Raw genomic sequence first — 11,357 nt, forward strand, 5'->3', positions numbered from 1 at the left:
TGGTTCTCATTGGTGTCTCTTTAATTATGAGTGCTGTGAATCCAGAGTTATGGGTAGATAAAATCCATTGATGCATACACACACACACATTCACATACAAAATAATCCAAAAGTGTGTGACCTTCAGGAATCTGCAGCAATTACTTCATTGGGGTACCACACACACACACACACACACACACCCCTTGACGTCAATATAGAAAGAAAGAAGTAGAAACAAACTAAGGCAACATAAAGACTGCTTGATATTTTTCAACTTAAATGCTACAATTGTTTAGTGGCACAGTTTGTCCTTCTCAAATCTTAAAGCAGAATTAAAATGATCCTAAAGAGCAGCACAGTTGGCCGGGACTAGTGACTCACACCTGTAATCTCAGCACTTTGGTAGGCCGAGGAGCTAAGAAAGCTTCAGCCCAGGAGTTTGAGACCAGCCTGGGCAACATGGTGAGACCCCATGTACCAACAAGAGAAAGAAAAAGAAAAAGAGAAAAGAAATATCAAAATTAGTTAGGCATGGTGGCTCACACCTGTATTCCCAGCTACTCAGGAGGGTGAGGTGGGAGGATCACTTGAGCCTGGGAGGCAGAGGCTACAGGGAGCTATGAGCGTGCCACTATACCCCAGCTTCCCCTCAGCCTGGGTGACATAGCCAGACCTTATCTCAAAAAAACAAAGTTGTCAAATCAATAATCTATAGTTTCACCTTAATAAACTAGAAAAAGAAGAGCAAATTAAATCCAAAACAAAAATATTAAAGAGAAGAGCAAAAGGGAATTAAAAAAAAAAAAAAAAAAAAAAAAAAAAAAAACCAGGAAAACAGTAGAAAAGATCAAACCAAAAATCCAATGCTTTGAAAAAATAAATAATATTGATAAATCTTTAGTCATACTAATAAGAAAAAAATGTAGCAGGAAAGAAAGTTTGGACATTTACCCAAATAATACAAAAGAAAAAGAAAAAAGAAAAAAGCAGCATAGTTGGTTGGAGTTAATGTCAGATTGAGGCTCTGTTCAGAAATTAGCCAGCATAAACTGTGACATGGTCTTAGTCTAATCTGCTGCCTAGTTTACCTTATATGAAGAGTGAGAAAGACACTCACCTCTCTCTGCCCAGACACAGTGACATAATGAGTGAAATAATACAAGGGCTAATTTCCCTCAATGTCTGTTACTACAGTGATCATTGGAAATAGGTCTTGTACAGAATATTGCTAGACAACTCCACAGAACAGGAAAGCAAGAGAGTTAATAGGATGTGGACACTGATATGTGTCTACCTGTGTTTGATGCTAAAAGCAAAAGAGTTCCTGCTTGTCAAAAGGGTTTTACACACACACGCACACACACACACACAGAGATATATATACATATATCTATATATGTGTGTGTGTGTATATACATATATATATATAGAGAGAGAGAGAGAGAGAGGACAGGAGAAAGAGAGAGAGAGAGAAAGAGAGAGAAAGACATGGAGTCTCACTCTGTTGCCCAGACTAGAGTGTAGTGGTGCAATCTTGGCTCACTGCAATCTCCGCCTCCTGGGATCAAGTGATTCTCCTACAAGTAGCTGGGATTACAGGCACATGCCACTATGTCTGGCTAAGTTTTGTATTTTCAGTAGAGGCGAGATTTCACCATATTGCCAGGTGTATCTTGAATTCCTGACCTCAAGTGATCTGTTCCCCCTCGGCCTCCCAAAGTGCTGAGATTACAGGCATAAGCTACCACGCCCAGCCCAGAAGGGTTATACGTACTTACTTGGTAAATGAAAATTTGCTGAACACTCCTTTGGTTTGATCAGCAGATATTTCTTTAGTACCTGTTTTGCATGTACCTGTCACTGCGATAGCTGTCATGGTGAACCTAGAACTAAAGACAGATTCTTGCTCTTAAACGAACCTGAAGTTTAGATGTGAAGGTATATTAGACACTAATTATTTGCTGGATACAGCACCTTCCAACACTCTTTATCATATATATTTTACATATGATATATATATTATGTTTATATAATAATTATGTATATATATCTTCTCTTTCCTCTCTACAAATACAGAAATGGCCTGGTAGCCCAAACTGTCCCAGAGTTTCTCATCCTCTAACCACATGGATAGGTGTGCAACTTACACTCATCACAGTCTGTCTGGATTTTATCTGGCTGGAGCTAGTTGGAACATTTTCTTTTCTCCCCATTCATTGAGTTTTTGAGAAACTCAAAAGGCACATCCCCTCCTGAGGTAACATGACATAAGATGGTATGATTTTACTAAAATTACCCCTCTCCTTGATTCTCTTCCTCATTGCACCAGAATGACAGAATCTATGCCCTTCATTTTCATTTCCCAAGCACTGAGCATCCAGAAAATACTCAGCAAGTGCTTGTGAATGAAGAAAGGCATGGACACTTCTGATATCACGTATTTTCAAAAAGTTACAGCTATCAGGAAAAGGTATGAGATTAACAGGGAAGATGTCAAGTGTTCTCTTTTTAAAAATTTACTGAGGCTTATCAAGACCAACTAAAGAACATGATTAATTACGGATTGGGTGATGTCACATTTCCAGTTTTCCCCTTCTCTTCTTCCCTTCTGTTTCTCTGTAGGAATAAAACACAAGGTCAGACTTGAGAGACACACAGGCTCCCTTACCTGTCAGCAGAAAGAAGCTCTCCTCTCAGGATCATCCCTGAAGGGAGGACTTCATTACCTCTGCCGCTCCCTCTTGCTCCTTGTCTGGGTATTTGATGATGAGGCTGCTGACAGTCCTGACTTCTTGCCTGTGACTTGTAACTTTCTCACCAAGAAAATGGTGCCCAACCTGACTGTTGATTTAGTGGCTGCAATCACATTTCTCCTTATAAATGATCTCTTGACACTTTCTGATGGTTTTCCTCACCATGAGCTGTGCCTGACGCAGGAGTTTTGGAAAATCACATTATCGAATGCTTCTCAAATGTAAAAGAAAATCACCCAGGGATCTTGTTAAATTCCAGATTTTGTCCAATAGGACTAGCGTGAACCTGAAATTCTGCGTTTCTAAAAATTTCCCAGCTGATGTTGCTGGTTTACTTACCAAACTGTGAAGGAGAAAAGACAGGGCATTTTGAGTCTCAAAATTTTGCATTGTAAACCTGAAATGATAACCTCCTCCCTGATGAATTATAGGGTTATAAAGAGGATCGAGACATATAATAAATATAAAAGGCTGTAAGAATTGGCAACTCACTGTATAAACCTAAAGTTTATGCTTAGGTTGCCTGCTCTGATGCTCACCTTTGTTCAACTAGTCTCAACATCAAGAGTTATTCCCACAGGGAAATGTAAAGGTTAAGACTTGAGGGGTACTGTCTCAAAATAAACTTCCTTGCTGGTATCTGGAGCTGAAATTCTCAATTGTATTATCATTTATAACAGGCTACAGGGAATACTAGGGAGTACCTACGGGAGTGAGTGGATTTCAGACCTGGCTGAAAGTCTAAATTGTCCCATGATTGCTGAAGATAACAGGACCCACCCTGGGCACACTCACAATTCTCACTTAGAGGAATGTCCACAAGTCTGTGTGTGAAGTATGTCCCCCAGATGATTCTGACACAATCATTCTCGCTTTTCAAAGAAAAGAATTTGTATCTATTGAGCTCTAACTCTGTAATTTTGTAAATGAGAGGACCATGACTTGGTGAGTTGGCTGCCTCTTTGTTTTATTCCTTTAATGCAGGGAACCTGGGAACTAGTCCAATACTGGGGCTCTAAAATCCAGAAAATTGGAATGGGTAATTCTCACATAAGCTAAAAGAAAGTCCTAAAAATGAATGAAATGAAAAAGTCAAATAGATTCAAAGCAGCCAAAATGTAAGAAATCAGGATAAGGGAAATTTACCATACCCCATGGGAACAGAATAAGAGATAATCGACAATGGTCAGAATTCAGCATTTTTCCTATTTTGGAGATGTCTCTAAATTTAATTAGGGAAATGGAAAGTCCAGATACTGGCTCTTTTTGGGGAGAAGATTTGTTCACTGTAGACCATTGAGTGAAGCAAAGACAAATAGATAAATTATTTTTATTGTTATTATAACAGGATTTGTGGGTTGATGATACAGGGGTAGGTTGTTTTTTAAAAAACAAGATGACTTGCACTCTACAACATCTTTCTACTCATTATTACCTCTCTGGTCTTCCCCTCCGGTATTATCCTCATGTAACTTATTTTTCCATTTATAAACCCATTTTCTGTTTTGATTTCCTGTTTGGCCAATTGGTAGAAATGAAATTTCATTCAATTCAAAATGTCTTTCTCTCATATACAGACATACCTTGCAAATATTGCAGGTTAGGTTTCAGAACACAGTAATAAAGCAAATGTCACAATAAAGTGAGTCACATGAATTCTTTGGTGTCCCAGTGCATATGCAAGTTATGTTTCTACTATACTATAGTCTATTAAGTGTGCAATGGCATTATTCTAAAATGAAACATAGATATCTTAGGTAAAAAGTACTTTATTGCTAAAAATGCTAACAAAGTGAGCACATCCCATTAGAAAAATGGTATGCTAGTCCTGCTTGATGCAGGTTGCCACAAACCTTCAATTGTAAACAAACAAAAAGAAAAAAAGCATTATCTGCAAAGCCCAGTAAAGTAAAACACAATAAAATGAAGTATGTTTGTATTTGGGTTAGATACAAATTCTGTGAGATTTACACAATGCCAACCCCAGGGTGAGGAGAGGAACTTGGCTTGTGGTCATTGTCTCTTGTCCATGTTGGCATCTGTGAAACACCCTGTTCCCCTGTAGTCTTCCATTTTTGGTCCCTATAGCTCTGTGCTGAATCCTCTTCCTCCTAGAAGGTTCTCCGTGCCTACTCTTCTCTCAGCTGCTTCTGCTCCCATCTCTAGTTCAGAGCAAATGTGTGGCCACCTCCAGACTACTTTTGGGCCTCAGGAACCTCTGAGAGATTCTAGAAATGCTTCTATTTGGATATCTTACACAGTCATTTCTACTCTATATCTTCCATGAAATGGAGGATGGTGGATATTTAGAGTCTTTCTGGGTCTCCAAGTTCTACTTTAACATGTGACATACAGGACTTCTCACACATAGCCAAACTCATTTGAGCATCTTATCATCCCCTATGCCTCAGGACTTCTAGTAGGGTCTGGGGGTGTTTTTATTTGTTTGTTTTTGAAGGGAAGGCATTGGAGCAGAACAGAGAGGCAGAAAATCTGACAAATCACTCACTTCTAAATAATGTTTGTTCATATGCTTAATTATTTAAACCTTTGTTTTCTGTTTGCATTCTGCTTTAATGACTCTCTTTTAGAGCAATGGATGCCTCTGAAATAGCTAGACAAATGTAAGAGAGTTGCAAGGTATCTTGAAAAGACACGTGTAAATTTTAAAATTTTCATCTGGCCACAGGTATAAATGGATATAAAACTAGAATAATACTGGTTTTCTTTCAAAAGTGGAATTAAGAATGGTTTTTAACTTTTTTGATTTTGTATTGTATCTGATTATCACCTGAATTTTCTACAATTTTGCAATTAGTATTACTTTTATTTTGGCTTAAAGTAATAGGCATTAAAATATTAGTCTAATGAAGTATATTTAAAAATGTGGACAGATGCTGACTGTAGAACTTTAAATCTCACACTAACAAACAAAGACTATAGTCTGCAAATGGGAAAAAGGGATTGAGACTTAAAGCAATTTAGATTTTACTGAATTGGAACAATTTAACAAATTGGAGCTTCCAAAAATTCCTTTTGACAACAGGGTTGTCAGTGGATTGGAAGGGTAGAAAACAGAGAAAAAGAGAATAGGAACGAAGTCAGTGCTGTGGCTGATTAAGGAAGGAGCAGTAAGGATGTAGAAGAGTGAAGGAAAAGAAAAAGAGAGGCTCCTACTAAAACCCATGCCAATTAATTCATTCATAGTACCATAAAAATAGGATGTCGGAGTTTAAAATTCCTTAGAAATCAACCAGTATAAGCTGATCATATTTCAGATGAAATAATGGTGGCAGAAGGAAACAGTCATTCACTTAAGGTTATAAAAACATCCATGAACCTAAACCAAATTTTGTGCTCCTAAACGTAAAAACTGCCCTGCTACACTTGGCATCTGGCATCTTTCCTGACATAATGAATATAACTGAGTAAATATATTAAGTTAGCTTTTATTGAAAATCTTTGATGATGTGGCAGGCACTATGACAGGCTCTTCAGATTTATTATTTCTAATTTTCACAATTATCCTTCATTGTAAGTGAGATAATCCACTGTGATGGCCCATTTCACAGATGCAGAAGCTGAGGCCCAGAGAAAGTAAATAACTTGCCCGAGTTCACACATGCCAAAGCTACAATTTAAACCTTGATTTGTCTGATTTTATTAGCAATCTCAGTTCAATAGTAGGGGAATATATACAAACTGTGGTGACAGAACTTACTAAATATCTTAAAGGGTCCAATCTCTCTTCCTTCAAGTCTTCAGCAGTGACCTGCCACTTGAAGGCTGAGACAGGGAAAGAATGTTTAATCCCTTCAGTACCACGGTCAGTTATTTAGTTCTTTGATAATACACTGTCACCTTTAAGCCACATGGGCTAGCCTTAGGTCTTCTTTGATGTATGAGAACATTTGGAATTCAGTGTTTGATTTGAAAACCATAGTTTTCTCATAGAGCCTCTAATTCCCATATTATAGCATGCATTAAAGACAGCTGTTTTATTTTTTAATTTTACTTTAAGTTCTGGGATACATGTGCAGAACTTGCAGGTTTGTTACATAGGTATACATGTACCATGGTGGTGTTGCTGCACCTATCAACTTGAAAGAAAGCTCGTTTTGAGGGAAGGTTAGCACCTGAAGGTATTGGCAAAATCAGATGTGCTTAATAACTGTGCTTCAACCCTGTGTGCATATACACACTCACATCCACATGCACTCACACTTACACAAGTAAACACATGCACAAATACATACCCATAGCAACAAATGCATCCATATTGTAGTTCAGCCTAAGCCATTGTAGAGGAATTGGGAGTCTTCAAATGCTACTTGGAAATCTCTCTCTCTCTCTCTTTATCCCTTCCTACCTCCCAAATAAAATACTCATTTAGCACTTACTCTGAAAGACTAAAGGGCATCCCTGTTACAAGGTATTACTCCTGACATATTTGAGGCAAGTAAAGCCACACAACTCTCCTTACTCAGCTTCCTTAGTTTTTGAGAAGACTTGCCCAGTCACCTAGGCACCTGGGCTCTGTAATGTCCTGCCATTGCTGTGCCTAGGAGATGTCTACCTGGAGATGGGACTTCTGGGGTCTATTGGTCCATATGCTAGCGTGCAGATAAGTGCTGGTTCCCAATAAAATTGCCACCAGTCACTGGGTACAATGAGAAAAAGGAAATTAACACCAGTAGTTAATTTTTCACAATAAAAATTTAAATTAAACATATTTAACTTAAATAGCCATTTTTTTCTGAGATTATATTCTTCTTGCTGTCGTTAAAAAGTCTTTCTTTGTAGAGTAATGGCAATAGCATTTGGATATTTTCCCCCAAAATATCCTTACATTGAAAAGGAAACAGCTAACCCTCTTAGTCCTCCATTAAAATAATAATATGGGTTCACAAAATACAAGTATCTGGGAATGCAAGTTTCACCTAACCATGAGGGGGAGGAGGAAAAAGAGAATGAATAGAAGGAGCTTAGAGACCTTGTTTTCGTATAGCAGAGCTATGTCTGTGAAAAGAAGGATGGAGAAGGGAGGAACATTGGTAGAGAAGATTCACAGTGTTGTGGTGAATGCATTCTTGTTGTCGTTATAAAGTCTTTGTTTGTGGAGTGATGGCAATAGCATTTGGATCTTTTTCCCCCAAAATATCCCTACATTGCAAAGGAAACAGCTAACCCTCTCTTGTGGCACCCATATATTTATTTTGTGGCACCCAAATATTCATTTTCTCAGTTCATTTTTATAGAAACTTCTAAGGAAGATAGAATTATCTCTGCAGTACAAGTAAGTAAGCTAACATTTAAAAGTTAAAATGAGTTGACTAAGGTGACACAGGTGATAGTGACAAAACCAAAACTTGTACCCAAGAGCAAGCATTTGGTTTTCCTCCCCTGAAGATTGTGACACTTTCAGGTAGAATCTATCAAATTCCAGCAGCCTGGCCAAATAGCATACCACAGCACTCATGCATTGCTACAATATGTGACAAAAACACTATGATATAACGCCTTTGAGATGTTTTCATATATTCACATTTGAGTTGCTCTGATCTTAGGACATTGAACAGCTTTGTAAAAAAAATCTCAGTAACTATAATTTACTTTGTTTTTTTCTATTTTTTGACACCTGTGTTGTTGTCTGTTTTTTAATTCTAAGGAATGAGTCCTCAGTTACATCTGTCTGCCATTGCTTGAGTCAACTAAAGGGAATATTTCAGAGGAAAAAAAAGTCAAAATTAGAATGCACAGGAACATGGAATATTTAGAGGTGATAAATACCACAACTAAGTGTTTGTAATCACAGTTTAGAGACCTCCAGAGAATTAGATTCCTGAGCATTTAGAATCTTTAAATCTAGGTTGGAAGGTGTGTCTTTGACATTAATTCTTATTTAATAAAATAACTGCATTTACATTGTGCTGTTTTGCTAAGAAAAGAGAATTGTGCCATCATGAAGTAAAATTTATTTTGCATATTGACATAAAGAGAAAGGCCTAGGTCTCTTAAGAGATACAGGATAGCTTTATTAACACTAAGTACAAAGGAATTTACATGAACCAATGTTCACTCATTTATTTTTTGAGTTATCTGTTTAATAAATTTATGTTAAATACAATTGAACTGATATGTTATTATGTTGCTTCAGAGCCCTGATAAAGGACAATTGATCCAATCTGTAGTCGGAGGATGGCAGAGGAGGTCGCCTGGGGAAGGTAACACTTAATCTAAACACAGAAACATAAGGGGTGAGTTGGAATGAGGCAGGCATTTCCAACAAAGGGAATACAGAGGACAGATGTGGAGAGATGCAGAACAGCATGCTGTAGGAACTCCAACGAATTAAATATGACACAAACCATAGCTGAACTATGTCTGGTGAGGACTCAGGGCAAACTGGCAATGTGATGTCCCTTCTTTAAATACATGCTTCTCATTTATTTATTGGTTAGGGAGAAAATAACCTTACTTATTAAATCATTCATATCTCTGTTAAAAATAAGACAGTTGGTGGTAAGAAGTTGCGCGGCAGCACAGTGAGGTACCTCTGATGAAATTATGACCAGGTGGGCACGAGTTAGTACTGCATGTAACAAGAGACCTTTGCCTATAACACCATGGGAGGACATGAAGAAGGGATCCTTTGAGGGAACAAGCCAGAACCTACCAAAGTGTAAACAACTTAAAGCCAATAGGCTATCCCTTAAAAATGACAAACGCCAAGGAAAACACAAAAATAACAAAGAGAAAAAAGAGTACTTAAAGATGTGAATGCAGTCATGGAATACCTGAGACAGAATTCACAGATGGTTCATAATGGGCAAATTATAGCCACAGACAGTAAGGAAGTAAGGGAGGAAATTGCAGTTGCTTTAAAGAAAGACAGTCAAAAGGAACTACCATCAGAGTGAAGAGGCAACCTACAGAATGGGAGAAAAGTTTTGCAATCTACTCATCTGACAAAAGGCTAATATCCAGAACCTATAAAGAACTCATTCAAATTTACAGGAAAAAAACAACCCCATCAAAAAGTGGGCAAAGGATATGAACAGACACTTCTTAAAAGAAGACATGCATACAGATAACAGACACTTGAAAAAGTGCTCATCATCACTCACCATCAGAGAAATGCAAATCAAAACCACAGTGAGATACCATCTCACACCAGTTAGAATGGCAATCATTAAAAAGTCAGGAAACAACAGGTGCTGGAGAGGATGTGGAGAAATAGGAACACTTTTACACTGTTGGTGGGATTGTAAACTAGTTCAACAATTGTGGAAAACAGTGTGGCGATTCCTCAAGGATCTAGAGCTAGAAATACCATTTGACCCAGCCATCCCACTACCGGGAATATACCCAAAGGATTATAAGTCATGCTGCTATAAAGACACATGCACACGTATGTTTATTGCAGCACTATTCACAATAGCAAAGACTTGGAATCAACCCAAATGTCCATCAGTGACAGACTGGATTAAGAAAATGTGGCACATATACACCATGGAATGCTATGCAGCCATAGAAAAGGATGAGTTTGTGTCCTTTGCAGGGACATGGATGCAGCTGGAAACCATCATTCTCAGCAAACTATCGCAAGAACAGAAAACCAAATACCGCATGTTCTCACTCATAGGTGGGAATTGAACAATGAGATCACTTGGACATAGGAAGGGGATCATCACACACCAGGTCCTATTGTGGGGAGGGGGTCGGGAGGGATAGCATTAGGAGATATACCTAATGTAAATGACGAGTTAATGGGTGCAGCACACCAACATGGCACATGTATAAATACGTAACAAACCTGCACGTTGTGCACATGTACCCTAGAACTTAAAGTATAATTTAAAAAAAAAAAAAAAAGGCCGGTCGATGGGAAGGAAGAAGACGAAAAAGACAAGTGGCAAAGAAAAACACAATGGTGTGTTTCCATTGTAGAAAATCACGTCATGGAATTGCAGATTGCCCTGCTGCCCTTGAAAATCAAGATGCGGGCACTGGAATGTTACAGGTGTGGGTCCACAGAGCATGAAACAACCAAATGTAAGGCTAAAGTACACCCGGGTCTTGGTGAATTTCTTTTTGCAACATGTTTTGTTTGCGGAGAAATGGGGAGCCTGTCTAGATCTTGTCCTGATAATCCCAAAGGACTCTATGCTGAGGGTGGTGGTTGCAAACTTTGTGGCTCTGTGAAACATTTAAAGAAAGATTGCCCTTAAAGTCAGAATTCAGATCGAATGGTCACAGTCAGTGGCTGGGCAAAGGGAATGAGTGCAGACTATGAAGAAATTTTGCATGCACCTAAACTGCAGAAACCCAAAACAGAAATACCTAAAGTTGTTAATTTTTGGTAACAACTAGCACTATGTTACCACCTCATTGTTACTTCCTAAACTAGGCCCATCTCACAAGTTAGAGTTGGGCTTCCTTGTAGCCAGGACTATACCATAGATATCAGTATGATCTTGGTGTGGTCAAAAACAGTTTCCTTTATTCTGTCCATCAAATAATACTTCTACCACTGTTCGGAGAAAATTGAAGAAAAGAATAAGATGATTAAATGGTTTATCTAAGAACATGTTTTAAGAGGCAGAACATAGATATAACTAA

General features: G+C 38.2%; 1 pseudogene; it reads left to right on the forward strand.

The window, feature by feature from the left end:
• Positions 1–9,108: 9,108 nt before the first annotated feature.
• LOC103248186 (zinc finger CCHC domain-containing protein 9-like) lies at positions 9,109–11,151 on the forward strand (annotated as a pseudogene).
• Positions 11,152–11,357: the final 206 nt, after the last annotated feature.

This window comes from Chlorocebus sabaeus, chromosome 1 (genome assembly GCF_047675955.1).
Source record: "Chlorocebus sabaeus isolate Y175 chromosome 1, mChlSab1.0.hap1, whole genome shotgun sequence".
Taxonomy (NCBI): Eukaryota; Metazoa; Chordata; class Mammalia; order Primates; family Cercopithecidae; genus Chlorocebus; species Chlorocebus sabaeus.